Source organism: Acinonyx jubatus, chromosome A3, assembly GCF_027475565.1.
Source record: "Acinonyx jubatus isolate Ajub_Pintada_27869175 chromosome A3, VMU_Ajub_asm_v1.0, whole genome shotgun sequence".
Taxonomy (NCBI): domain Eukaryota; kingdom Metazoa; phylum Chordata; class Mammalia; order Carnivora; family Felidae; genus Acinonyx; species Acinonyx jubatus.
Window position 1 is genome coordinate 105,420,590 of NC_069388.1, and position 26,587 is coordinate 105,447,176.

Sequence of the window (26,587 nt, forward strand, 5' to 3'; positions counted from 1 at the left end):
TGAGAGCCTGGGAAGAATGGGTGGCGGGGAGAGGGGGGAGGGGGGGATCACAGATAAAGGCAAGTTTTCATAGTTGAATGACCGGGAGAAGGACAGGGCCAGAAGGAAGGGCTCTAGGAGGACTTCCTCTTTATTTTTAGCTGTCAAGAGGTGGCCTCCAAGGAGACTTCAAGCTCTAGCCATATGATGGCCAATGCGTATTTGAGGAAGGGTGGATTTGAGCAGGCAGAAGGTTTCCTAAAAAAATTCTCATAAAAAAATATTTTTTTTTATCTGGTTCTGAAAAAGATTTACCCCCCCCCCCCCCATGTAACTTTGTAAGTGATGACAGGAGGTTGTAGATGAATGAGGAGTCAGAAGCTGAACACAAAAGCATGGCTATGAAATCTCCACCCCTTTTGAGAATCAAAGATAAGGACATTAAAAATAAGGTGGGGTGTGGACTTTCCGTAAATGAGTTTTACACCCTTCCAGCTTTTAACACCCTCCCTGATTTTTCATAGATACACCAGATAAGCTACAAAGACTTGGAAGACTCTTACTTGTATAGACGTGACTGGAGAGTAGGGACTAGCCCACCTGGGTCCAAGGGACAAACATCAGTGCCTATTTTTAGTAACTTAGCACCCTGGTATTAATTTAAAGCAGTAGTCTACTTTTTAAGTTAATCAAGTTATATGAAAAAATTAATTGTTTTCTGACTAAAATGTGACCGTTATCAGGAAGGTCGCTTAAGTCATTCTTTGCCCATAGCCAACACTGCATCCAGATTCATAGAGACCAAAGTTGTGTGTTATAATCTGTGTAGGAAATTAGATGCCATGCCTATTTGTGATGATGAATTCTGATGACTCACAGGCTTCTTTGAATTCCCAGAGATTGTAGAAAGAGAACTTACCAGCTTTTGGATACCAAATAGAAATGTCCATTCCACAATGGAAGGAACAGCACGGGAACACATATGGTAGCCATTTGAGATATTCATTGAAATCTAATGCTCCACGATAAACATCATGGATTATTCTTAGCTTTGGAAAATATTATTTCAGAGATAATAATCTTAATTTTCTGGCCTAAGTTTAGCTCCTGCTACTTTAATTCCCTAATTGAGTATGTTCTTAAATTGAATTGTTCACAGGATACATTGGCTCCAAACTTTAATACAACTGCAAGTTTCTTTTCTAAATTCCTCTGATTAAATTTAAAAACAACAACAATAACAACAAAAATGACAACAACAACAAAAAGCAAACCAAGCACATAAAACCACTTATCTAATTCATTCCTGAAGGATTACCTTGTCACAGTTGCTAGGTTAATTATTCGTTAGATTGACATAAGCAATGGCCTTTTAAAAAACCTCTCCATTTTCCTTATATTGGCTTTTTGCTTCTTTTGGATAAGAGTTGAATTTTTTATAAATATATGTACGTATTTTGCACAGTATGAGAGAGTCTTCTGAAAACCCGTTAATTTGTATTTGTTGTACATTGCCTTTGGATCACAGGGGAGTCCCTTGGATTTGTTGGTTTGAATCTTTCTTTTGGATAATCTGCACAATCTCAAATACTCAGGCAAGCTAATCCATTAACTGTAATACATAGAGTTCCTCACTGTCTCCATCAAACACCATCTCCCCCCACGCCAACCCCCAGCCTTGTCTTTCTCAAATTTAATGACAAAGGGGCAGATTTTAGCATATGCAGAGAGTTGTTTGTGAGTGTTTAGTCTGTCTTGGGTGGAAACTGGACTAAAATACAGGTCTTCTGGCTCTTTGTTGAATGCAATACTCAGTAGGCTGGTCTCAGATCTAATGTATTGCTAGGAACAGACTCTCGAATGGAGATTAGGGCACTGAAGCATCTCAGAAGATATGTCCTGGGCAGCCAGGAAGCCACCTTGGAGGGGGAAGTGCTGTGTTAGAGCCTCTGTGACTGGTATATCCTTCCCTCCTTTAGGACTTCCCACTGCAAACACTGTCTTCATATAGTTTGGATGAAACACGTATCCTCAGAGTTTGGATGCCCGCATGTACAGAAATATAATTCAGGCACAGTCTCTGCCTTCTAAAGTGTGTACGACATGACCCCTGACATAATTAACTAACATGCAAATATTGTAAAATGCAATACAAAGTCCAGTGGGGAGTTTCATTCTCAGCAAAATCCAGTAATAATGCTTTACTTGGGTGCTGTGACAGGTCACATATCTCTAGAAGTCCCAATTTCATCAACTATAAAATGGCAGCAGTAATAATTATCTTCTTTACAGGTGTATTTTGAGGATGAGAGGTTATTATATTTATATAAAGTATCTACCAGAGAGTCTGGCTCATTACGGGTATTCAAAAAATGGTAGTTTATACTTATCATCCAAAGATTAGTTCTTATGCCCTTATAATTTATAACATCTTCCAGTTTTGTACAAGAGATATATTAAGCTTAAGATAATAATACATACATAAAATGTATGCCAAATTACTGACCTTCTTCTTTCAGTAGATATGCAAGCATTGGAGCAAATATAGCTTATTTTTTACAACCTTAGATTACATTTTAAAAATTCTAATTCAGATTACTTATAAATTTGAATGTGCCTTTTTATTTTATTTTTTTAAATGTTTTTATTTATTTTTGAGACAGAGAGAGACAGAGCATGAGCAGGGGAGGGGAAGAGAGAGAGGGAGACACAGAATCCGAAGCAGGCTCCAGGCTCCAAGCTGTCAGCACAGAGCCTGATGCGGGGCTCGAACTCACGGACCGTGAGATCGTGACCTGAGCGAAGTCGGACGCTCAACCGACTGAGCCACCCAGGCGCCCCTGAATGTGCCTTTTTAGAACACACAGAACACATGGACAGTAAGCCATTGTTTTATTTCATTTTTTTATCTTTATTATTCAGGATGTGGTTGGTGTAAAGGTGAAAATACATGGGCTTTAGACATAGAGAAATTTTGGTTTAAACTCAGGGTTAGACACTTATATCTGTGTTGATTTTCTCATTTGCTGATTCTTAGCCTGTTTGCAAATATGTAAAATGGGGATAAAAATAATAAATTATTGTGTCATTAAGAATAAAGAAGGTGATCTATGAAAGCCCCTAGTAGCCTGCTTTATAGAAGAAACTTAATAACTTTTATTTCACTAAGCATATATGATAGGGGAGGGAGGTGCTAAAATCTCCTTACTAACAAATCTACATGGGATAGAATGCCATATAAAAAGACAAAATTCCTTAATTGTGTATTATTTCCTTTCAGTATCCTGTACTACTAACTCTTGAAGCATCCTCTTTTGTATCTAACATAAAGTGTGTATTCTTATCTCCGATTTCACTGCTGTTTCTCCCTTTTAAAACAAGGCTGCTGTGCTTGACTGCACATCAAAAGACACCATAGGCAATGAATGGATGCATTTATTTAGTGATGTCTTCTAAAATAAAGAAAGGAACAGCCAAAGAGATAAGTAAGTGGGGACTAAATAAATATCTCTCTTCTGGCCAATAAAGTTTGACCTCTTTTTCAGGAGTCATAAGTGAATGCAATGTAGAATATTTTGAAAGTATTTGGTTTCCTTTATTTAAAAATTGTTAGTACAGAGTTTAATTACCTAGTAATTAAACTAGTAGATGATCTACACAGCTAAAAGAAAATGTTGGTATCACTCAGGGAAAATGGCATGTTTTCTCACTGAATGTTTCCAAGAGGTCTGTGCTGTGGGTGTTCTACCTGTTTACAGAGAAGGAAACTAAGGGTCAGGAGGTTAAATAAGTAACTTCTTTGATGTCACATATATAGCGAAAGGTGAAGTGAGACACTGAGCCCAAGTTGTCTGGCTCAGAACCATGGCTGGTCCCCATTGTTCCATGCTGACTTCTTTGATAGTATGTTTAAAAGGGTGTCTGGGGTAGGAGAAAGCTTGGAGAGGAGATTCTCAAAAAGATTCTGCCTTTCATGTGCTTAAATTTACAGGTTAGAAGCATGAGGTGTGGTTTTCTGTACTCTAAGAAGTGTTGAAATAACACTGGTTTACCATTTATCGCAAGCTCACCACCCAGTCACATGATTATTTTTGTTATCATTTTTTGAATGTTTATTTACTTCTGAGAGAGAGACAGACAGACAGAGATGAGTGGAGGAGGGGCAGAGAGAGAGGCAGACACAGAACCCGAAGCAGGTTCCAAGCTCTGAGCTCTCAGCATAGAGCCCGATGCGGGGCCCGAACCCATGAACCGTGAGATCGTGACCTGAGCCAAAGTCGGACACTTAACCGACTGAGCCACCCAGGTGCCAACCCCACAGTCACATGATTCTTAAATGATCTTCCAGCCTGAGAAGATAACACTCCAGTTTCCCTTGAATGACTGAGATACTACGTGTCTCCTTACTATTGATTTACTGCATGTTTCTTACATGCCTTACCCCACCGTAAGGGTTTCACGTGGATGTGTGTTATGTCCATTTCACGCTCTGCACACTCCAGGACGTGTCTACTATATAGCTAAAGATTAGGAAATAGGTATCTCAAATTTAACCCATCCAAAGCAACTCTTGATTTACATTCTTCTCCTTGCTCAAACCTGCTCCTCTGTCTGGCTGCCTGATTTCACCAAACACGATGACCATTTACCTAGTTCTTCAGCGCAGAAACCTGGCAGCTGTCCCTGGTTTGTTTTATCGGTGGATTGGTTAGCTCCTCCTACAGAAAAACGTCCTACCTATTCATCTCTCATCATGTCTACAGCTTGTCCAAGACAACACTGTCTCTCTCCAGTCTCCCTGATTCTTTTCTCGCGTGTGATCCACTCCTGTTAGCGGCACAGAGAATTCTTACACAGCAGCTGGAATGATCCTTTAGAAATGATTTTTTTGAGGGGGGAGGGGCTAAGGGAGGGAGAGATGGAATCCCAAGCAGACTCCACAGCCCGATGCTGGACTTGAACTCACACCTGTGAGATCGTGACCTGAGCTGAAATCAAGAGTCAGACGCTTCACCAACTGAGCCACCCAGGCACCCCTGGAATGATCCATTGAAGTCTAAGCCAGACCCTAGCATTCTCTTGCTTAAATACCTCCAATGTGTTTCTAGCACACTTAAAAAAAATAGTAAGCCAGACCTCAGACAGATACTACCTGATACCACATATATGAGGACTCCAAAGTAGTCAGACTCATAGAAGCAGAGAGAAAATGCTGGTTGCCAGAGAATGGAGGGAAGGGAAATAGGAGAGGGATTAGTAAAAGGGTACAGAGTTTCAATTTTGCAAGATGAATAAATCCTGCGTATCTACTGTGTAGTATGATGCCTTTAGTTAACAATAGTGGATCGTGTACTTAAAGATTTGCTAAGAGGGTGGATCTTAAGTTTTAAGTGTCCTTATCACACATGCATGAGAGTCCACACCATTAGCTACAGGCTGCATGTGGTCTAGCTCTACTCTTGTCCTTCCTTATGCCTCGTGGCCACCATACCTTCTTGATTTCCCAACAACTCCAAACTCATTTCTGCCTCAGGACCTTTGCACTTACTATTCTCTTCAAAAAAGTTCTTTCTCCAGGGGCTCCTGGGTGGCTCAGTCAGTTAAGCATCTGACTTCAGTTCAGGTCATGATCTCATAGTTTGTGAGTTCGAGCCCCGCATCAGGCTCTGTGCGTACAGCTTAGAGACTGGAGCCTGCTTTGAATTCTGTGTCTCCCTCTCTCTCTGCTCCTCCCCCGCTCATGCTCTGTCTCTCTCTCTCCTTCAAAAATAAAAACATTAAAAAAAATAAAAAAAAAAGTTTTCTCCATACAGTGTCCTGTCTCTCATTTTATTCAGCTCTCTGCTCAAATATCAAAGAGGCTTTTGCTACCCATTATGTTTATTTTTTTAAGTTTATTTATTTATTAGTGAGAGAGAGAGGGCAGAGGAAAGGCAGAGAGAGAGAGGTGAGGAGGGGCAGAGAGAGACAAGGAGAGAGAATCCCAAGCAGGCTCCACATTGCCAGCGCAAAGCCCAACGTGGGGCTCGAACTCACTAACCGTGAGACCGTGACCTGAGCTGAAACCAAGAAGCTGATGCCTAACCGACTGAGCCACCCAGCAACCCCTACTACCTATTATGTTTAAAATGGCACCTTCACTAACACTCATTTTCTATCTCCACTATGCTGTTTTATTTTTATTTGTAGCATTGGTATTATTTCATGTATGTTATTATTTGATTGGGTTTTTTTTTTTATGTCTTCTTTTGGAATGTTTGTTTTATGAGATTAGAGCATCGTTCTTATTCTCTGTGTATGCATTCTGTATGTATGTAACAACTTTGGGTACATAGTAGCCACTCAAAGCATCATTGTTGAGTGAATAAATCAATAAATGAATGAGTCCTACAGAGAGTAGGTTAGTTGCCACATTTCAAATAGCCAGTAAACCGCAGAGACAGAATTTGAACCCAGGCACAGAAAACTACCCAAAGTCTATCTAAAATTCTATTACCTTGATGTTGTGGAAGGTGTTCTTGACAAGTGCTATATGTCGATGTGTATACAGAAGGAGATGTGTGAAATGGAAAATGAAATAAGCATTTTTTTCTACCTTTTCACCTGCCTGTGTGTGGGCTGATTACTCAGGGGAGGAAAAGCCAGCCTGAAATTCAGTGGAACACACATAATGGCTGAAGATCTGCTCAGATTACTGCTCAATTTAAAATGATTCCCAAAAAAAGGGGTGCCTGGGTGGCTCAGTCAGTTGAGCGTCCGACTTCAGCTCAGGTCACGATCTTGCGGTTTGTGAGTTCGAGCCCCACGTCGGGCTCTGTACTGACAGCTCGGAGCCTGGAGCCTGCTTCAGATTCTGTCTCCCTCTCTCTCTGCCCATCCCCCACTTGTGCTGTGTCTCTCTCTGTGCCTCAAAAATAAATAAGTAAGTGTAAAAATACATAATACATAAATAAAATGACTCCAAACTGGAAAGATCATTGAGCTCCAATTTCTTTTCCCCCTTCCCTTAGTTTATTCTCTGTAAATCTTGGTGCCTTTAGACAGGATGCAGACAAAACAACTTAGCCATACAGGTCATTCTTCTCTGTTTGGCTCTCAGACTCGTTCCCCTCTCTGCCTTCCTGTGTGCCGCATTCCATTTTGGGGACTGCACTTGAAAGGCCAGACTTCGAAATTCCATCACAGCAAGAGTTCCGGGGGAAGAGAATAAAACACTGACTCAAACTTGCCCCCTTTCCCAGAAAGGGTCACACTAACTCATGGCAGGCTGTGGCCCTTTGACCGCAAAGCAGACTTGTTGCAACACTGAGTGCTGGTCCCCACTTTCAGAGATTCTGGTTCATGGAAGGTAGAGCCCTTGATTTGTATTTCTAACAAGTCCCCTGCGATGTCGATCCACTCGAGCCTGGGGTGCAGTGAGTTTCATGATGGGGCAAGAAACTGCCCATCCCAAATCCAATGAAAGAACAGCACGAGAAAGGGAAGGCTTAGCTGTCTCGTCACTCCATCTATCACTCACTGTTTGAGCGGAACTACGGCAACCCCACAAATAGAGATATATAGCCAAGTTTCCCAAGAAATGAACAGATTCAGAGTCTCATGCCAGCTTTTGTTAGTATTGAAGATTACAGTTGAGAAACCACAAGAAAATTTGTCATTCTCAAAATGCAGATTTGCTGGTCATTGTAAAGCATGTTGGTTCAGAGTTGGGGATACTCAGACACAAATTTGCCTTGTTTCTTTCTTCTATTCATAGACCAATGACTCTGGGAATAAATCAGTGGCCCTGCCCCTGCCAGAGTTGAAGGGAACCATCTTTCTTGTTCTTAAGTGTATTTTTTCCTCGGACATTCTCTTTGGGCTCACAGTAATCTTTTGACTACTTTCCTACATAATTAAGATACACACATGTTTTCTTCCCCATCACTCCAATTTCCTTTGCAGGTAAATGGAAATATAATTTATGAAGCACCCCCAACATTTTTTAAACATCTTTATTTGGGGGGGGGTTGCGCTTGGGTGGCTCGGTCAGTTGAGTGTTCGACTCTTGATTTTGGCTCAGGTCATGATCCTAAGGTTGTGGGATTGAGCCCCACGTCGGGCTCTGGGCTGAGCGTGTGGACTGCTTAAGATTCTGCCCCTCTCCCCTGCTCACACTCTCTTTCTTTCTACAATAAATAAATAAATAAGTAAAGAAAGAAATCAAATGTTTTAAACAGCTTGTTTATTGTTTTTAATTCTTTTATGTTTATTTATTTATTTATTTAGAAAGAGAGAAAAAGAGCAGGGGAGGGGCAGAGAGAGAGAGTGAGAGAGATTTCCAAGCAGCCTCCTTGTTGTCGGCAGAGTGTGACGCGGGCTCAATTCCACAGACTTCGAGATCATGACCTGATCTGACATCAGGAGTTGAAGGCTTAACTAACTGAGTCACCCAGGTGCCCCACAAGTGTGTTTATTTTTAAAAACCTATGTGGTTATTGACGAGGCAGGGGTGTTGATTCCTTTTCAAGCATGTGACAGGAAATAGGGATCTGGGAAGGGTAGCAGGACCCAGAGTGCATGCTTTTTCCTGTGCGTGTATCTGCTTGCATTGCAAGGAGAGGAAATATTAAATGTCTAATGTTCAGTCTCATCACCACGACACATGAGCACCCACTGCAAAATGAAGACAGAGCCTTGACTCTGGAGGAGCAAATATTAGAAAAGCTTTGCCTTCCAAGCCTGGACTACTCCAGTTGAACCAATTGTAAGAGGTGAAAATCCACGGCTTGCCCATTTTGAAACCAGACGGACAAAACACTGAAGGTGACTCCCAGAGCTCTCGACCGTGTGCTCCTCCTGGCCTGTGATGATTGGTTCTTAACGTGGGTGTCAGGGCAAGAGAGAGACGGGGGGGGGGAAGCCTGTATATGTGCCCTGGGATCTCACACACTCATTATTGTCTTCAATACTTACTTTTGAGCGTCAGGCTCAAGATTTCTTGGCATCGGTCTGGGAATCTAGGTCCCGCTAGGTACACGACCTTCGCCCAGTTCTGAACAAGAGTTTCCTGGCAGGTCCCCGCCGCAAGATTTCAGATTTGTGTACATTGGGCTAGATGGGCCAAGACTAAGGCTACTACTAGGAGACCTGAGGTTTTGGGGTTTCTTTCTGCTCATCGAATTTAAATACTGCTTCACTAGACGGCTTACTCTCAACAAATGCTTTTTTTGAGGGCATTCCTCCCAGACGTTTTCCTAATAGTTTACATTAAAACAAATAGCGAATCTGGGCGTCTTATTCAAAGATGAACTTTCTCAGAGCCAGAACCACTATGAAATGTTTGTAGGACACACCTGGAGTGATCTGGTTTCTTGTCCCTTTACTTTTTTGTCACTGGGGAGCAAGGGAGGGTTGGATAGAAACTGTTACCAATTTGCACTGAATCCTTCCCTTCAATGCATCTTACCTCGCCTATGTTGGCATAGACTCAGTCCTTGACACCGTAAAACATTATAGCAAGGGGCACCTGGGTGGCTCAGTCGGTTAAGCGTCCGACTTCGGCTCAGGTCACGATCTCGCGGTCCGTGAGTTCGAGCCCCGCGTCGGGCTCTGGGCTGACAGCGCAAAGCCTGGAGCCTGCTTCGGATTCTGGGTCTCCCTCTCTCTCTGCCCCTCTCCCACTCCTGTTCTTTCTCTCTCTGTCGTTCAAAAATAAGTAAATGTTAAAAGAAAATGTTTTTAAAGAATATAGCAAAAAATTCTAAACATCTTGTGCATTTTTACCTGATCGGGGTGGGTTGATATCTGAGGTGAATAGATACCTGCCTGGCAGGTACTAAGTGCTGAATAAGTACTTGTGCTCAAGTGACCTGAGAGGTGATTAATACAGAATTTCCTAAAGTACCGCATGAAATTTGTGTTTTCAGTTAATAGGTGACATTCATAGGCACATTCACAGGTGATGGACAAGAAAAGGTGAGGCAGAGGAGGGTCAGCCCATGGCCAGTTTGAGGACGTGCATGGCTAAACAGGTTTGAAAAGGTTTATTTGCAGCTGAACTCTTTTGAGGGTCAATTATATGTTGCTCTGACTTGCTTTTTTTTTTTTTTAATTTTTTTTTTCAACGTTTATTTATTTTTGGGACAGAGAGAGACAGAGCATGAACGGGGGAGGGGCAGAGAGAGAGGGAGACACAGCATCGGAAACAGGCTCCAGGCTCCGAGCCGTCAGCCCAGAGCCCGACGCGGGGCTCGAACTCCCGGACTGCGAGATCGTGACCTGGCTGAAGTCGGACGCTTAACCGACTGCGCCACCCAGGCGCCCCCTGACTTGCTTTTTAAGGAGGTGTTTCCCAAGTTTCACAATCCGTCAGATGTCTTTTGCCTTCCCTGTTTTTTTTGTATAGAACATTTCACAGAGGAGTGAGAAATTTGCATTAGCCCAATATCCTCATGTTACTCAAAATTGAAATGAGGTCCTAAAAACTTAAGTCTTAAAAGCTCAAGCTTAGGCAGAAATTTCAGGATATGCCTGGAAACGTGCATACCATCCCTTGGTGTATGCAATGAGGACCTCTGTGCGGATGCATTTCACCCACGGATAAATCTTAGAAGTGGTTAGTACCCTTAGCACAGGGTCAAGGACACTGAGTACTGTTTGTATTTTCAGGGACTCGTCTTTTTGGTGACCCCAAAACTCTCTGGGTCTCCACTACCTCAGACATAAAGTGTAAATGGATGATAATGTTCATTGAAGTTTATTCTGTGAGGATTTAGAATCACCGAGTACAATTGTAATCGTATATATTCCTGTTATTAGAAAGCACTGCTCTTTAAGCAAGATCCCCACCTTTTGACCATAAACCATATAACAGCATGTTGACTCCCTCAAGAGAAATACAGAGAGGAAGCAAATTTTAACATTTTCACTTACGTTTTCCAGAAACTTCACTCCTAACTTGCCATCCATCCATCTTTCTTCCCATTCACATTCTAATGCTCTTTTTCCCAACATCAGAATATATTCTACCGTCCACCAAATCCCACTATAACTACCTCCACAACAGCAAAATATCTTTATCACAGTGAAAGTACAATTTTCAAAAGTTAAAAACATGACCTACATACATAAAACGACTATGTGTCAAAAAATTCATTCAACTCATTTATTACTTAGGATCTAGTAAGATGATAAGATCATTTGAAAGACCTGAGCCTGCACAGTCCATTTAATAAATATTACAATAAGATTGCTGCATTAGGTACAGAAGTGGTTAAAATGTATCTTACAGGGCAATAAATTGCAAGTTTGGGGGTTATCTTCACTAGACAAAAATTATTGGTATCTCTACCAAACACAGGTTAATATGACACTTCACTAAGTCTTGGACTTTCATCAATAATAAAGAGAGTCAACAAAATGCACTTTCCCTAAATAATTAAATACCCCTTGATTATGTCTCTGCCTTCATATGGCACTGAAAGGACGTGCAACTCACATTTGCCTTTTTCTAAGGTTGTAAATATTTTTCCTTACTATCACAAACAGTGGCCATGCTCTAGGCAGATAGGGTACATAATTTTAGAAGAATTCATTTACAGGTAAATCTACTTCAAGGATAAGAATTGTGCTCTTTCTTGGTGGTGCACGCAGTGGGATTTGACCTACGATCACTATTGCCCTGTGGATGTCAGAAATGGAAGTCATGCATAAAACCAACATTAATAATGTTCTAAAAATAACCTTGTAGTTTAGAAGAGTACATTCACACACACTTATGTAATCTTAAAAACAATTTTAAGAGGTAGGCGATATTAATTGTGTTTTATACATAAAAAAGACAGACTCAGAGAAGTTAAGAAACTTTCCCCAGAACGTAATGTTAATATGTGGCAAAGCCTAGGACCAGAAGTTTAGATCCGGAAGTGTGATATTTTAACTGTGTGTTGATATTTTCTGGGATCTCCTAAGACCTCAAGGACACAATAGTCTGATTTGTTTTCTATTTTGCAAACATTGAAACACTTTTGTCACTTTTAACAAAGAGACCATCCTTAATTCATAGAGGGCAAATTAAGGAAGGGCCTTGCAAAACCATCAAAGTCCTAGAAGGGACTCTCCTTCATTTTATAAAGTAACCTGCATAAATGCCCAGCGTTCCCATCTCAGTTACTTGATTTGGACTCCAGAGTAATCTAAATGAGTCATGGTGTTGTGGTTCTAATTAGCAGGGTAGTCAAGGCCAGGTAAGTAGGCAACTGCTACCCCTGCCATTGGCTTTTCTTACATATCCATCCAAACTGGGGACGTGCATTTGAAAATCAAGCTAACCCCAGGGAGGGGTACTTGCTGGTACCGTTAGAGCTGGTGCTGTTAGAGCTCCTCCCTGAAGATAAATTAACCTGTTTCAGGGAGCCAATGAATTGCTGATCTCGCTTTTCTATATGCCAAAAAAATAGGCACAAAGGACCAGGGAGCACGTGAAGCAAAGCTGGTACCACAGCAAACAAGGGAACAGGCCAGGTCGCTTCCTCGCCTGCACTCCACTGCACCGCTTTCTACTCCAGGGCATCAGCCCCCTTCAAGCTCTCTCTCCCATATGGATCACATAAAACAATTCATAGTAGGTTTTAAAATGGCTGGTAATAGCTCAAAGGGTGAGCTTTCTCAAGGTAATTTGCGTCTGTGCAGGGATCGAAGCCTTAAGCAAAAAGAACAGAAACTCACACATAACGATCCAGCGTGTTTTAGGCAGAGAGAGGACAAGCTGCCTCTGAAATAACGGCGTTAGACTTCTTCCCACCCTCAAGACCCATAAGGCTGATTAGCCTGATGAATTTGCGTTTTCCCTACTCCCACACTGAGCTGGCAATTTAGCAAGAAATGGATGAGCCCAGGCCAGACTTAGGAATTAAACTCAAAAACCTTGAGCCCTGTGGGGCCCTTCTGCTAGGCAGAGGATTACAGAGCAAAAATCCTAAACCTGGGGTTCACAAGGAAGGGATGGGGAGCTGTGTTTGACACACCCAGCCTCCCAACTCCTTTTGTGACCCATTTGCCCCAGTGAGCCACAGAAATAGGACAGGGCATTTGAAATGGACATGTTCCTCATGGCTCTTAGAGGTATACGTTGATCAATATCCTAGATCTCCATTTTTAATATCCAGAGAGTACCTAATATATCTTAACTAAAAGAAAATTGGCCAAAAGTTCCCAGGGGTACAGGCTACGATGAGCAATGAGAGGTTCTATTCCCAATAGACATCCAGAGTGCAGGTTAAAAACTCTGAAAAGCCATGAAGTGATGAAATATATTTCTCTTTATCTGCCTAGCATCTTCAACTGAATTTGTGAAGGCATACACAATAGGTATACAATAGGATGCATTGTATATTGATCACTTTCTACATCATGATATTTGTTCAAGATTTTCTAATTACATAGTAACATCTATCTATACATCTGTCTATCTAGGTATGTCTTAGAAATTGAAAGTATCCCAAAATACCCAACTCACACTTCTTTACCCCGGTTCATTGCTAATAATCAGGTACTTTCAAAATTTCCCTGTGCATACTCATTGGTTACCTATAAAATGGCAAAACAGGATCCTAGATTGCATTTTGTTCTATAACCCCCATTATTCACTTCACAGGGACGTGTGCTGGACATGTCCATGTACTGGACAGTTTTTCATACATGTACATAACTTGTTTCGATGATTCTCTTTTCACAACCCGGTATTGTGAAAGGATAGCATACATGTTTCTAAAACAAATTCCAAAACCGAGTGTGTATAAAAATAGTGAAGTGAATTTTGGATCTGCCTAACTTGAGAAAACTCTCAACTTCCCTGTAGCTGGATTGCTGCAGCTCCTGAGAGAGGCTCAAAGCGTTGCTGCTTCTACCAAAATAAAGTGTAACCAGAGAATGCACGGCACCTTTATCTAATCTCTGGCCATCTTTAAACAAGATACTGTGGTCTGACATGAAACATGACAGCCTGAAAGACAGTGGTTCCTGCCGATAATGGCATCTTGGGAATGAGTGATCTGTTATTTCCATGCTCACTAAGAACTAAACAAACATGGAAGAAGGTGCTGGAAGGAAATAGCGTTTGTTTACTAATATAAATCGTCTTGGTTCTTGAAATTTGACAGATTCTTTGTTTATGTGATCCGTGTTGTAGGGTAACTAATTTTCTTTGCCTTAGGAATATGAGAACAGCACATTATCCAAGGCCAACGTTTTGCTTTCCAGGAAAGTTCATTGTCTCTGGCTTAGCGATAGTTCCATCAGAGGATCATGTGTTAATTTAGCATTCAAATTTTAATCCCTGTTTTTCATTTCAGTTATTTTAATATTCATGCTTACTTATATTTATGACATATAGCATCTTGTTTTCAAATCTTTTGAAACACAGCTATGACTTCAAGTTCAGCTAGTATTTTATTGTATTCCTGTGGGGTATAGTGTATGCCTTTTGGCACCGATTAGGAAATTTGAAAAAGCAGAAAATCCAGTTAGTGAACACATTCACCATCTAATTTCAGATGAAGAATCATCACTAGTTTTTGTGATGGAAACTTGTTTTATTGTGACTTATTGATAGAAACATGCCTATGTCATTAATTTTGCTTTTAAAACTTAAAAAAAATTTTTTTTAATGTTTATTTTTGACAGAGAGACAGAGCATGAGTGGGGGAGGGGCAGAGAGAGAGAGGGAGACACAGAATCTGAAGCAGGCTCCAGGCTCTGAGCTGTCAGCACAGAGCCTGACGCGGGGCTCGAACTCAGAGACCGTAAGATCATGACCTGAGCTGAAGTTGGATACTCAACCTACTGAGCCACCCAGGCGCCCTGGGAATGTTTTTTTTTTTTTGGGGGGGATAACTGAGGTTAGTAGTGTCAGATGATAAAAGGCACCCAAGGTGAATTCTAATTCTTTACTCTTCCGAAATTGGTTACAGCTCACAACATCATCACCATGTAGATGCCAGACATTTTTTTTTTAATGCTTGTTTATTTTTGAGAGAGAGGGAGAGACAGAGCATGAGCAGGGGAAGAACAGAGACAGAGGGAGACACAGAATCTTAAGCAGGCTCCAGGCTACAAGCTGCCAGCACAGAGCCCGACGCGGGGCCCGAACTCAGACCGCAAGATCATGACCTAAGCCGAAGTCGGATACTCAACCGACTGAGCCACCCAGGCGCCCCTAATTTGCTTTTAAATAATTATTCACATACATTTATTGAGTGCTTTCAGTAGAATCTGATGCCATGTGAGGAAGCTTACAGAGCAGCAATGGAATCAAAGCCATGATTTGTGGGCCAGAAGCTTTAACTTGGGTTACGTTACATTCTAGACTAATCTTCAGTCAGCAGGCTCAGTGTTCTCAGAATAGCTGGTATTCATTCATATTATCCAGTTTATAGAAAACTGCCTTTCTCTGTCTCTCTCTGTCTCTGTCTCTGTCTCTGTCTCTCTCTCTCTCTCTCTCACATACACACACACACTATTGTTTGTTTGTTTTATAGATTAGTAGGTACCAAAGTTATTTTTATGTGTGTTAAGATTTGTCTTACAGCATGGCAGGATGACCGTGCTTCTATTGTAAATCTTTAAATGTTTCTGCCTTCTGAAAAAGTTACCAGATGCTGACCCACAAGGATTATCCATTGGCTGAATTATAACCTCACTGAAGAGTGTGTGTGTGTGTGTGTGTGTGTGTGTGTGTGAGAGAGAGAGAGAGAGAGAGAGAGAGAGAAGGGATTGGGAAGAAGGTTAAGACAGAGCACAGCTTATGAACTTCCATATTTTCTACATTTATATGAGCTGGGTGATACTGTTTATGTTATTTTACTTCTCTGTGCCTCAGACCTTTCCTATACAGTTACATTGCATAATGAAATGTGATTTTGTGAGCTAAATACCAGTAAAACAGATCTAATTTTGATGATTTAGGATTATTAAATAAGAGATAGGACTGATATGTGAAAAGAATCAAGGAATTTCATGTTGATGTAGTACAATAATTGAAACAGACAGATTTCCTGGAGTCATCAGGATACTATATTTCTCCACAAATAGGAAGAATGATTTCATATATTTCTAGAGTCATAAATAGGAATACAGGAATGTAACTAATAAAGAATAAATTGAATTGAAACCAAAGGGAAGAAGTCTAAGAGACGATGGAAAAAGTATATAGAGAAAGAGAAAAGTAAGAGATTAATCCATATTGAATATAATCCCTGTATGCCTGCTATTTGGATCTACTAACTACTATTGCATTACTGAGGTTGGGGTGGATGGAAATGAGTAGTTTGTGTTTTTCTTGCTTTTTTACCTCACCCCCTTGATAAGCTTTCTATTGAGTCAGGTCCTTTTTTTTTTTTTTTAACATTTATTTATTTTTGAGAGACACAGAGAGGCAGAGCATGAGCAGGGGAGGGGGAGAGAAAGAGAGGGAGACACAGAATCCCAAGCAGGCTCCAGGCTCTGAGCTGTCAGCAGCCCCCGCGGTGAACCCATGAACTGCAAGATCACGACCTGAGCCGAAGTCAGACGCTTAACTGACTGAGCCACCCAGGCGACCCTAGTTAGGTACTTTCTTAACGCTTAGAGAATTCAGGGTCATAAGGCAAGAAAGAAAAAATATTCTGCATGAATCAACTGCTCAGAGCAGCATTCCAGTATTTACAAAACAGTATCATTCTTTATGATGATGCATCCTTTCTTGGAAAGTCATTCCTAACAAAATGTTGCAATTCAAATATAAATCTCAAAACATCGTTCTGAGACAGTGGATTTATTTCCTTCCCCCCATTCTTAAAATGAAAAGAAAATGTATTTTACATTTTTAAAGATAAACAGCAGCTGAAAAATATGCCCCATATATTAATTAAATAGTTAACACAATCCGTGTTTATATTCAAACAGACCTTTGCCTTGTTTCGTCATCTTGAGAAAAATCGATTGGCTTTTGCACATTACAAAAGTGTTCCTATTTTCTTAGGCATAAGGCCACTATTTATTTAATACCTATTTGGAATCAAAACCACACTCAGATTATCACCTCACGACAGTCAGAGTGGCCAAAATGAACAAATCAGGAGACTATAGATGCTGGAGAGGATGTAGAGAAACGGGAACCCTCAAGCACTGTTGGTGGGAATGCAAACTGGTACAGCCACTCTGGAAAACAGTGTGGAGGTTCCTCAAAAAATTAAAAATAGACCTACCCTATGACCCAGCAATAGCACTGCTAAGAATTTGCCCAAGGGATACAGGAGTACTGATGCATAGGGGCACTTGTACCCCAATGTTTATAGCAGCACTCTCAACAATAGCCAAATTATGGAAAGAGCCGAAATGTCCATCAACTGATGAATGGATAAAGAAATTGTGGTTTATATACACAATGGAGTACTATAGGGCAATGAGAAAGAACGGAATATGGCCCTTTGTAGCAACGTGGATGGAACTGGAGAGTGTGATGCTAAGTGAAATAAGCCATACAGAGAAAGACAGATATCATATGGTTTCACTCTTATGTGGATCCTGAGAAACTAACAGAAACCCATGGGGAGGGGAAGGAAAAAAAAAAGAGGTTAGAGTGGAAGAGAGCCAAAGCATAAGAGACTCTTAAAAACTGAGAACAAACTGAGGGCTGATGGGAGGTGGGAGGGAGGGGAGGGTGGGTGATGGGTATTGAGGGCACCTTTTGGGATGAGCACTGGGTGTTGTATGGAAACCAATTTGACAATAAATTTCATATATTGAAAAAAAAAAGAATACCTATTTGGTACACTGTGTTGGTATATCATATTTAATGCTCACTACCCCCTGTGAAGTAAGTACTATTATCCCCATTTTCCAGTTAAGGAAACTGAGGCTCAGGGAGTTAACTTACCCAGGGTCAAACAGAAAGTGGCAGAGTCAAAATCCAAACTCTGATCTCTGACACCAAAGTCCACGAACTTTCCATGAACTTAATATTATATTTTTTTCATTTTTTATTTTAAAAGGAACCAGGAATAAAAATATTAAGGTGTCCTAAAATGGAACATGCTGGCAGGACACAGAAGTTTATGCCTGTTTTGGTGGTGAACCAAAGTGAACCTAGCAACCCATATCTATGATAGCATCTCCAGAAATGGAGCCTAGACCAGGAGTTGGAGGAGTCCCAGTAGAAAGGGCCAGTTTAAATAACCTCCCTAAGGGATGTGAAGTTATTTTTCAGAGAAGAGAGTTTTGTTAAGCAAGATTTATCTGGAAGTCTGGGGAGCCCTCTGAACTAATTTAGACCTACCAGGGGTGCTCAGAACTGTCTATAGTATGAAGCATTCTGAGCTTTTTTAGTGAACATCATTATAAACTGTGGGCAGAGTGGCCCCTGCAAGGCCTTTGCTGTCTTGGTTAAATCTTCATTTGTGCATTGATGTGTTTAGTCATTTGCGGGTGTAGAATATGTCAGGCATTGTTGCAGCGTGATATAAATACATCCTCTGCTTTTAAGCGGAGGAAACATGCAAACAGATCATTGTAATTCAATGTAATCGCTGCTGTACTAAAGATGCTCACATCTTCAGGATTTCACCCAAACTGGTCCAAGGGAAGCCACAGTTGTCCTTGAGATTGAAGGAGAGTGGAGAATCTTAGAGACCAGCCATTTGCCCTTCAACATAGGCAGAGATTTTAGTTTGTCACCATGGCATGACATCATAGGGAAATATACAGTGCTATCTTTTCTGACTTTAAATCCCAAATTTTTCAAGATGTAGCTCCAACATTACTTCCTCTGAGGAATCTTTCCTTCATCCCACTCATTCCCAAGCACTTGGTTCATATACCAACTAGCAGCGCCTTCCAAACTCATTCATCTATCTCTTTCTTGACTTATGGAATAAGGCCATTCCACTTATACAATAAGGTCAGATTCCAAAGAGCCTATATTCACACACAGCCAGCTGATCATGAAAAAGACAGAGCCTCAAAACACATTCATCTTCTGTTGAGAAAAAAAAATCAGCTTATTTAAATTGAGCCAGGCAGTTTTCAGTAAAGGACTATGCCTGGGCTGGCCCTGGGGTCCATGGAAAAGAATCACTTCTACTCTTTGTTTAGGGCTGTTATAGTTTTAAGTTTGAAGAGAAGGTACTTTTGTATTATTCACATGATTTAAAAAAAATACAAGTAAGGGAAAGGAAGCTGTGCTCATCATATTTACTAAAAGAAGTTAATTTACTATCATTTCTATCTTATTTTTCTGTTTATGAACAGCATTCTTCATATATTTAATTTGGCAAAACAATGTAAATTTAATCACAGTTACAGAGCAACCATTTTTGTTTAGTTAGAGGGAGTGTGTTTTCCAGATGAAGCCATATCTGAATCTGAAAGAAAGCAAATAAATGGTAGATGTTACTTCTTTGAATGGTTATTTATGCTTTGATATTTTAGGAAATTAGAAAAATATATGAACATGTTGCTAACTTTCTGGGTATATATCTGTGTATTTTGTTTAAACAACTTAAATTTCTAAGATAATAAGAATGAAAGCCACCTGTGGGAGGATGAACATATATACATAATGAATATAAAATCAGGGCACCTGGTTGGTTCAGTTGGTAGAGCATGTGACTCTTGATCTCAAGATCATGAGTTTGAGCCCCATGTTGGGGGTAGAGGTTACTTTAAAAAGAACTTAAAAAATATATATATATATATATTATGATATATTATGATATATATATATTTTGATAGAATATATTTTATTTATTTTATTGGTTAATGGTTTATTTCCCATGAGGTGTATGAATGAGGCTTTGGGGGTTTTGGCTATCAGAGGGATGAGCAGTTTTTACTGAAGGCCTTTGTAGAGGTCAGGGGGAGAAAAAGATAATGGCGGGATGGCATTAAATGCCTCCCCACCCCCTACTCCACCCCAGCAGTCTGAGGGATGAGTTTTCGGTTCAAGATGAGGGAGAATGACTACAGGAAGGGACACTTCAGTAGTTCTTTGTCATTGGATTTAATTTAAACGTCTCAGACACAAATTAGATATCTTTTCTCTTTGTTGTTATGGAGCTATCTGTCTGAAAATAGGGCATGCCATTTCATCAATGGTTTGAGAATGTTGTCATTATAACCCTCAACTTCAGCTATTCATATTTATGGCTGAATAAAAATGTTTTGGGGGACATTTTAAGGGCATTCTTCTTAGAATGATTTTGCCTTTGAGTGCATTACTGAAGTTACCCTTCTTTCTCCATGGTAGACTCACAGGTAATGCTTTTGTTGCTGGTACCATGCAGCTTTTACGAATGCTAATGTATATATATTATTTATTATAAACTAAATTATATTCATAAATTTCATTTTTAATATTATTTCAAAACTGTGCGCACTGACTAAAAATGTGGTCATTGTCCAGGTATGTGACCTTAAGCTACGCTAAGACATCTATATATAAAACTGAAATGATAATCTATATGATAGTAAATTGTTGAGGATATTTGAATGGGCTGAAAGGCAGGAAAGCCTCATACAATATTCAGCACATGGGCATTTTACTCTCTTCCATCCACAACATCACACTGGACTGGAACTCAGGGTGGGGGTTGGGAAATCAGATACAAGCTTTTCTGGGGGAAAATGACTAACCTCCCTGAACTCCATTTTATTTACTTCCGAAATAAGGTGGCCGGATAATCTCTGAAGCTCCTTTTAACTAACTCTAACATTCTGTGTCTCTGTGTATATATTGCTGATGGTACAACAAGATGGGACATCCAAGTAGTATACATATAGATATATTTACAATGTGATGATTATTGGCTCCACGCTAATAGAGGACAATTGATTATATGCTGAAATAATACTAAGTTATAGAAGCCCTAGAAATCAATTCTTTTGTTCTTCCTTACACTATTGAGAAAATAAGGGTGACAGAAAATTGTATGTTTTCCATTACAGAGCAGAATAAGCTCCTGGGTCTTAAATAAAATAGACTTGAGAATCCCCATAACATTGGGTACCTCACCATTCTGACGAATGAAATTCTGGAATGAAAGTGACTTTTTATGGAGCGCAACAAGCATTTTTGTTAAGAGTTTTCTCCCCCCAGAATTTATCATCCTACTCAGCCAACCTTCAACTGGAAGCCCTCAAATTCTAACATAATTTAGAAGCGTTAAAAATAAAAAGTGAGGAAAGAAGACGGTATGTTTGTTTCAGCTTGTACAGTATTGTGTTGAAAACTACATTCATGTGGCTAATTTGCTTTTTCTGTCTGAAAAAACTTGGGCAGTCTTAGAGGGCATCTGTTAAACTTCTTGTGCTCCACATTGCCAGTTTGCTCAAAAGTATTTATGTAAAATATATTGCTGTGTTTATCTGATAACAGATAACCCTGGAAAGGTTAATCAATGTAACATAACTCACAGAAATATCAGAATGATTCAACTGGATGGTTAATTTTGGTAGTCTGGGATTATAAACTCACTTCAGAAGATTTTTAATCAGGTTTGAAATTCCTTTCCCATAAGAAAGTCTGTATATACTTGACCTTTGGATTTTAGCCAACTTTCTTCTTTTCTGCAGCATGGTAGAGAATTATGTTCCTAACCCATTTTTGACTCACTGGTCCTTTTCCCCCCCTAGCTTCACCACACAGTGCTGAAGCATAACGTTAAAAGAAGGGTCGGAATAAGGAAGTTTAGAGAAGAGTGGAATCCTTTTATTAAAATGCACTAGCTTGATAAAGATACATCAGAAGGCACAGGAGGAACCCCTTCCTCTCCCCCGACATGTACTAGAGAGAGAGGATAATCATTTTACTGTTTGAATTGAATTATGTGGTAAAGTGAAGGGTAAATCCAGAGTCAGGACTTGCAGTGCCAAAGTTCAAAGCCACTTAATGAAAAACAGAGCTCTTCACCATCTCAAAAAGCATTTCCTAAGCAGCCAATTAGATGTGGTGCTGCAAAGAGAATTACGTAGCCCCAGCCCATGACCTTTACAAAGACATAAAAAGATTTAGAAATAAAATGTTTATAGTTTGTCAAGACACTACACAAATCCTTTAGTAAATCTCCATTTAGAAAAGCCATCATAAAGGAAAATAATTGACAAGGTTCTATACAAAGCCCATTCTATTTAATGGAGTTCATTCACACAAAATCCCACTAATATATAGGATATTTTCTGATTCTCCTGGGAGTTCTTTGCTATAGGGTTGTGTAGGCATCAGAATGGGCCATGGAAGTGAATCAGAGAAATACCAAACACAGTTGAGCACCGGGAGAAATATTTTCAGTGTGTGTGTGTGTGTGTGTGTGTGTGTGTGTTTGAACTAGATTATTCTATGAATTTCCTGTAGTATATGATGTTAAAAGCACTGTCTAGACTGTTCAATTTTTCAGCTTCACTAATAATAATTTTTATAAAAAGCCCACATTTATTGAGAATGTATTGCGTGTCGGGCACTAAGCTTAGCATGATTTATGGCATTCTCTCAATTTTTATAACAATCTCATAACATAGATATTATCATCCTCATTTTCCAAGAGAGAAAGCTGAGGTACAAAGTGATTAAGTCAACTTCTTGAAATCATGAGCCGGTGAGGGCTTGGCCGAGCCAGGATTTGAACCCTTGCCTGTGGACCTATAAGGCCAGGGCTCCCAGCCTATACATGTACTGCTCCAAACTGCATAATAATACTTTAGTATACTTGAGGAAAAGAAAAGATTTATGATTATTTTGAGATGATTTGATCTACTCCATGTTGTGGCTCTTATTTACAGGTAACTGGATAGCATTAGAGCAGATATTTATCTACAGATATAGGCCTGGATTTAGCAGGTGCGTTCATCAGATTCCAAATTAGCGAATTCTGTCATTTGTCCACAAGGCCTTAATTTACTGAATCATAAACAGTCAGTTCCCAAGCTGTCAGTGCAAAAAGAAAAAGGGACTATGTTTTCATTTTTTTCCTTTTTCTGAGCCAGCAAATGGTGGATTCTGTACTCAACTTTGCAAATACAACCAACAGACTCAAAATAGGAGGCACTCTGGGTATAGTCTTCTGTCTTTGGGATTGTGGTCTGTTGGCATACATGCACCGGGTTGGAATAACTGGCTGATATGGTGATTTAGGAAAAGCATCAGGTGCTGCTTTTATGTCTCGTAGCATTCTCTTTCCCTTTAGTTTATTAAATGTAGTCAGCCTTAGAGACCGCCTTTATTATTCACTGGTTATTTTATTCTCGTCCCTTTAATCCAACAACATGTGTTGTGTTTGAACAAATAAAACTGAATAACGGGGAATTTTAACCTGAAGAATTGCAGGAAGAACTGGGCTTAATGAGACATGACCATTTGTCCTCATTTTTAATGTGTTTCTTTTACCAATCTCACTTCAGGCAAAAGCAGATACTATCATTATCCTGGCTCTACGACGCAAATGGAAAAAACACAACTGCCACCTAATGTCATGAACCCCAGAAGTCAGAAATGGGTCTTGGGAATAACCCCGAATCCTAATAAACAAACTGTAGAGTCCATTCAAAAATATCTTTTAAAACTCAGCTTTCTTAATATATGGCATCTACTTTAAAAAAAAAAAAAAAAAGACTCATGCTCCACACCCTTTTTTTATTTAGAAACATTAGTTTATGTTTCTGATGGTTTAGCTCCTGCTCTTTAAATAACTTGGCTCTTTTTATTAGCTCAGGACTTTCCCAGGGTAAGTGATAAATAAAGTTGGAGTGTTAGTTGCAAATTCCCTTCCTTTTTCTCCCCTCTATCCTACCTCAGATTTATTTGGAGACCCGGGCATCCCACAGTGTGCTGGGACACCAGTCAGCATCACATGAAGCAATTGGGAAGCACTTGGAGCCTGAGAGTCTTCTGAACTTAAAGTTCTCACTTTGAAAACTCAGCAAGGGTCTTAAATGGGGACAAAAGAGCCTAATACAAGAACTTGAATTTACAATGCTACATTATTGCTAAAGAACCCACCATGACAAGTGATTAGAGGTCTTGGCTTTCATTTTGAAGATACGGCCTAGGGCCGATTAGAGAGGAAAATCATGGGTAACTTCTCACAGCTCTTTCTCCCTTCTGCCCCTCCTCCTCTCCACACCTTTTAGATGAAGATTCTATTGAACATCTTCTTGAAGGCTTTTGGGTGTAGCCGGTGATCTTCTACTGGCCATTTATCAAGTAGCAGGAGGAAGCTCAGCCTTTGACCAGAGAGAATAAAAACGAAAACACACCCGCATTTATTGAATTTCTCAACTTGGCCTTCAGAAAGAGAACACTGTAGTTGTACAGACAGAAATGTAAATTACTTTGTGCTAGTTAGTTAGAGTACAGGAGATCAAATTGAGGAGATGGAAGTCGAGGAAGGTGTTTCGAAGTGATAATAATAGTTGGTTGGACCAAAAGATTGTATAAGATTTCAGTAGACAAGAGTGTGTGAGAGTGTTCAATTCTAAGGAAGTTGCAGGAGATTCAGCTTATTGAAAAGCCATGTCTGTTTTCATTGAATTTTAAATAGTCTAAGCTGTGTGTGTGTGTGTGTGTGTGTAGACAGTTGTAGGATGGGGAGATGAAATTAGAGAAATAGAGTGGATCCAAAGAATAAAGGATCAGGGGAGACACATTAATGTGTTTGGATTCAACTGTGCCCACTGATTAGATCTGTTGGAAGTCCTTGAGTAGACAGGTGACATAATGCTTTCAGAAGGCACCTGGTAATGGTGTGGAGTGCAGACTGAAGGGGATGAGGCTAGAGGCAAACAGATCAGATAGGAATCCTTGCAATAGTCTAAGTGAGGGACTTTGATGGCCTACAATAGGAAGAAATTGGAATTCGCTGTGTAGCTTGGAACAAATTTGGAAACCTGACTGAATGTGAACCATGAGGATGAAAGAACCATAGAAGGTAATGTTCTTCTGAACTGCAGTGCTTTCAAATGATCTGGAGAACACAGGAAGGGGCCACTTTTGGACATGGTGGATTTCAAATGCTGTCAGTGGCAGGTGGAAAGGTATGTATCAGACCAAAAAAAGACAGTTGAGAGCTGGAGAGATTGGGGAGTTGGAAGCAAGAAGTTATAGTTAGAGCCAACAGATCAAGTGATATGACCTACAGAAAGAATATAAAGGCACAAAAGGACTGGAAGAAAACTTTGAGAAATGCTTTATTTGCAGAGGCTATTAGAGGAAGAACTTGAGAGAAAGAAGGACTGGTTAGAGGCAGAGGAGATGAACCTCAGAGGTACCATATCAAATGTAACAAGAGGAGAGAAAGTTTCAAGGACAAGTGTGAATAACCATTACTAGTAGTGAAACTATCCTTGGAGAGTTTGCAATCTATGTGTATCAGGCTAATGAGTTAAATTATTCATATGGTGCTTTGAGTCACAGGGAATTCCTTAGACTGCTTAATTTTCTTTCTTATCATATTATTTACCAGCCTTAATATTCTTCCATCTCAAATCATTCAAACCTACAAATGTCCTAAGACTCAAAAGCCTAACTCTGCAGCTACTCCTGCTGAAAACGATCTTGTTCTTTCTTCTCTGAATCTCTGTAGTTGATACAGTTAGTTCTCGTTTCACATGTGTATGCCTTACTTCCCCAACTGGACTGTCTGATTTTCAGGGCAAAGACTGTATTTTAAATCCATTCATTTATGCTTCAAAGTCCACCAAAATGCTTTGCATGAAGAAAGTATGCAAAATTTTTTTTGGAAAAAAGCTATGATTTGAAATTTGGTAATATGTATTATGTGTTGTAAAATGGTTGACACGTTTGATATATTAATACCTCTTCTGGGGCTATATTTTATAAGAATAATCTGCAATGTGAAAACATCATACACACAAACGTACTTGCCGGGGTTCTATTCCAAACAGTTCAAAGGTCCAGTATTGTAATAATGGAATGTTTATGTGAATTATATAAATGTTTCATTCAATGGAATTATACAACTGTTAAAAAGTATGAAGACTACTTACCAACTTAGAAGCGTGGTTAATATTTTTTTAAAAAGCAGGGCACGAAATAATTTGTGCCCTGTGGCTTCAAATGTATAAAATGTGCATATGGAAAATATTGGAAAAGAATAGACGAAAGTAAGTTTTCAGAGAGGCAACATTGCAAGTGGTTTCTTTCCTGTTTAGAATTTGCTGTAATATATTATCGTAATAAGTCATCATACATCAAAGTGATGTTTTGTTTTCCTATGGAGAACCTAGTATGTGCAGTGAACTTAGAAGGTTACTTGGGCCATTAGAGGTTTCTATTAATGAGCCAAGATCATGGGATCAATACGTCTGCACTCTGGTTAGGACCCTTCTCTTATTTCCACCCAATCATCTTTAACCTTACATTGTTGATCCAGATAGATCAGATAGGTTTGACTAAGGCAACATACTTAAGGTATAGGCCCTTCTGGAAGGGCTACACGTGTCTCATTCATTCATTCGTTCATTCATTGCTTCTGTTATTCATTTTTTATTCAAGTTTAATTAACATGCAGTGTTAAATTAGTGTCAGGTGTACAATATAATGATTCAACAATTCTATACGTTTCTCAGTGCTCATTGTGAT

At 39.8% G+C, this 26,587-nt stretch overlaps 1 protein-coding gene and 1 long non-coding RNA gene across 16 annotated transcripts in view; both read left to right on the forward strand.

Annotated features, from left to right (window-relative positions):
- SLC8A1 (solute carrier family 8 member A1) overlaps positions 1–26,587 on the forward strand; it is a 390,461-nt gene that overhangs the window by 152,616 nt on the left and 211,258 nt on the right. The window lies entirely within an intron of this gene.
- The window catches only part of LOC128311270 (uncharacterized), a 133,892-nt gene continuing 115,646 nt past the window's right edge, over positions 8,342–26,587 (forward strand). Inside the window, exon 1 of the long non-coding RNA XR_008289564.1 lies at positions 8,342–9,549. This is a non-coding gene — a long non-coding RNA (uncharacterized LOC128311270). The remainder of the gene's footprint in view (positions 9,550–26,587) is intronic.